The 3,341-nt window shown below is 36.1% G+C and overlaps 1 long non-coding RNA gene across 1 annotated transcript; it reads left to right on the top strand.

Annotated features, from left to right (window-relative positions):
• Positions 1-243: 243 nt before the first annotated feature.
• Positions 244-2,037, top strand: LOC308312166. The gene is made up of 3 exons (XR_013963738.1): positions 244-344; positions 967-1,027; positions 1,282-2,037. It is a non-coding gene; the product is annotated as an uncharacterized lncRNA (long non-coding RNA).
• The last annotated feature ends 1,304 nt before the right edge of the window (positions 2,038-3,341 follow it).

The raw sequence follows: 3,341 nt of genomic DNA, 5'->3' as shown, positions 1-3,341 counted from the left end.
AAAAAGTTAGCCTCGTTTCTCATCATTTTGGACCATGGGCTATAGCCCATATCGTACGGCATACTATAGCGCGCCGTTTTTCATCATTTTTGAAGATTTGAAAAAAATGACGAAATGACAAAAACGAAAGGTTATAGCCCATGTTTTTTGAAATTTTGAAAAAAAAAGTTAGCCTCGTTTCTCATCATTTTGGACCATGGGCTATTCTCCTCTTGCACAATGTAGTAGACGGGACTTCCTGGTTCTGTATCCCCCGTCTCTTCACTTCCGGCCCATCCACAGTGCATTGATTTCGCTGCATTTCTACGGACAATATTATTATTTTCTCGTCACTGGTAAATTCTGTAAGTACGTTTAAAATTTACTTTTATTTGTATGGTTCATTAATATACCTTTCGTTTTTATCGGAATTGTTTTATCGTGTGTTTATTTCCAAAAATGTGTTCATTCGAAATGATGTGGATTGCTACTAGGCGGTAGGCGGTACTAGGCGAATTGGCTGTGCAATACGTTAGCAACATTAGCATCATCATCATGACATTTAGCATCACAGATTAGCTCCGTCTGAAGCCAATCTCTCATATAGCCATTAATAAATGGTTTGCATAATTACAGTACATTCAAGCACAACTCAATACAACAACTGTTAACTGTGAATTCAATCAATTCATCATAATGATAAATTATGTTTGTGTTTGTGATGTTTTATAATGTTATGCCAAATATGTTCAGTATGTCTGCTTTTTCCACCACTGCCTGCATCTGATCACAGATAAATGTATTTATCTGTACAAACACTCTGTACTTTATTATTATTTTTTCATATTATAAGGCCTACATACTCTTATTATTGCATGACAAAAGGTGAAATTGGGCTATCTACATGCTCACAAGTCACAATGCAATGTGGTCTTGTAGATATTTTTTTTATTATTCAAATATTAATAACCCTGTTTCTATGTGTAGGGACCCACAACCAGGTAGCCTTCATGATCATCTGACAAATACAGGAGGACAGTGTTGGCAGGTATGTTTTTTTTATTCATTTGTATTATTGTATCATACCACATCTGTCTGATCGGTGCAGTTATCCACTGGTCTCGCTCTCCTCTCCCAAACACACATCTTAATGAATTCCTGCCGTGCTTCTATGTACTCATATGTGTATTGGTCAAGACACTGTACCTAAAGAATGCAGCATTTTTGTGTCTGTGTTTCTCACAAAAGACTGATTCTTTATAAAAATCTAATTGTCTATATGCGCCTCGTTTTTTGCTCCAGGATGAAGAAAGGCACTGTAAAGTATATGAAGAGGGCGTGTGGTTCTGCAGAGTTTTGCTCAGTCCCTCTTTGCTCTACATCAGCTTCAGTCTGTTCGCTCAGTTTCCATGCCATCCCAGCTAATGCTGAACTGAGGGCAAGGTGGCTTGTCAACATCAAAAGGGATGACTTCAAAGGAGCCACTGCCATTCCTAGAAAAATAATAGATTTTCAAAATATTGCATTCATGTGTGAAAGGTTTGATTTACAAGTATGTATCCAACTTCCAGCATACAAATGGAACCAAATTGATCAGTACAGGTCCATCCTATAATTTTACATCTTGACTTAGATCTTCATACACTTGTATAGCAGGAGTATGCATGCAGACAGATAAACAAACAGAACACAGAAAGCTTCCATATATGATACAATAATAATGAATAAAAAAACATACCTGCCAACACTGTCCTCCTGTATTTGTCAGATGATCATGAAGGCTACCTGGTTGTGGGTCCCTACACACAGAAACAGGGTTATTAATATTTGAATAATAAAAAAAAGATCTACAAGACCACATTGCATTGTGACTTGTGAGCATGTAGATAGCCCAATTTCACTTTTTGTCATGCAATAATAAGAGTATGTAGGCCTTATAATATGAAAAAATAATAATAAAGTACAGTGTTTGTACAGATAAATACATTTATCTGTGATCAGATGCAGGCAGTGGTGGAAAAAGCAGACATACTGAACATATTTGGCATAACATTATAAAACATCACAAACACAAACATAATTTATCATTATGATGAATTGATTGAATTCACAGTTAACAGTTGTTGTATTGAGTTGTGCTTGAATGTACTGTAATTATGCAAACCATTTATTAATGGCTATATGAGAGATTGGCTTCAGACGGAGCTAATCTGTGATGCTAAATGTCATGATGATGATGCTAATGTTGCTAACGTGTTCTTTGTCATTATCAAACGAGTCTAGGTCTAACAAACGTGATGATGTCTCATGATGATATGCTGTATATGCAGTATGCACAAACAAATTAAACCATCATAGGGTGCTTCCCCAAACGGGTCCTTGCTCTAACAGTAAACGTTTATTTTGATGTATATTTATTTATACATTAAATAAAGCCCCAAAAGCTTAAAAGACACCACTGATAAAAACACTTAACAAACGTTAGCTTATTAAACAGATTGTAGCATAATAAAAGGTTTACCTTAGAATCTACAGTAGCAGTGTGCACAGCCGCCTAGTACCGCCTACCGCCTAGTAGCAATCCACATCATTTCGAATGAACACATTTTTGGAAATAAACACACGATAAAACAATTCCGATAAAAACGAAAGGTATATTAATGAACCATACAAATAAAAGTAAATTTTAAACGTACTTACAGAATTTACCAGTGACGAGAAAATAATAATATTGTCCGTAGAAATGCAGCGAAATCAATGCACTGTGGATGGGCCGGAAGTGAAGAGACGGGGGATACAGAACCAGGAAGTCCCGTCTACTACATTGTGCAAGAGGAGAATAGCCCATATCGTACGGCATACTATTGCGCGCCGTTTTTCATCATTTTTGAAGATTTGAAAAAAATGACGAAATGACAAAAACGAAAGGTTATATCCCATGTTTTTTGAAATTTTGAAAAAAAAAGTTAGCCTCGTTTCTCATCATTTTGGACCATGGGCTATAGCCCATATCGTACGGCATACTATAGCGCGCCGTTTTTCATCATTTTTGAAGATTTGAAAAAAATGACGAAATGACAAAAACGAAAGGTTATAGCCCATGTTTTTTGAAATTTTGAAAAAAAAAGTTAGCCTCGTTTCTCATCATTTTGGACCATGGGCTATAGCCCATATCGTACGGCATTCTATAGCGCGCCGTTTTTCATCATTTTTAAAGATTTGAAAAAAATTACGAAATGACAAAAACGAAAGGTTATAGCCCATGTTTTTTGAAATTTTGAAAAAAAAAGTTAGCCTCGTTTCTCATCATTTTGGACCATGGGCTATAGCCCATATCGTACGGCATACTATAGCGCGCCGTT

This window comes from Protomyctophum bolini, assembly GCF_963924005.1.
Source record: "Protomyctophum bolini genome assembly, contig: SCAFFOLD_181, whole genome shotgun sequence".
In the NCBI taxonomy this organism is placed as follows: Eukaryota; Metazoa; Chordata; class Actinopteri; order Myctophiformes; family Myctophidae; genus Protomyctophum; species Protomyctophum bolini.
Note: the sequence above shows the minus strand (reverse complement) of the source record. Positions and strands in the feature narration are given on the sequence as shown.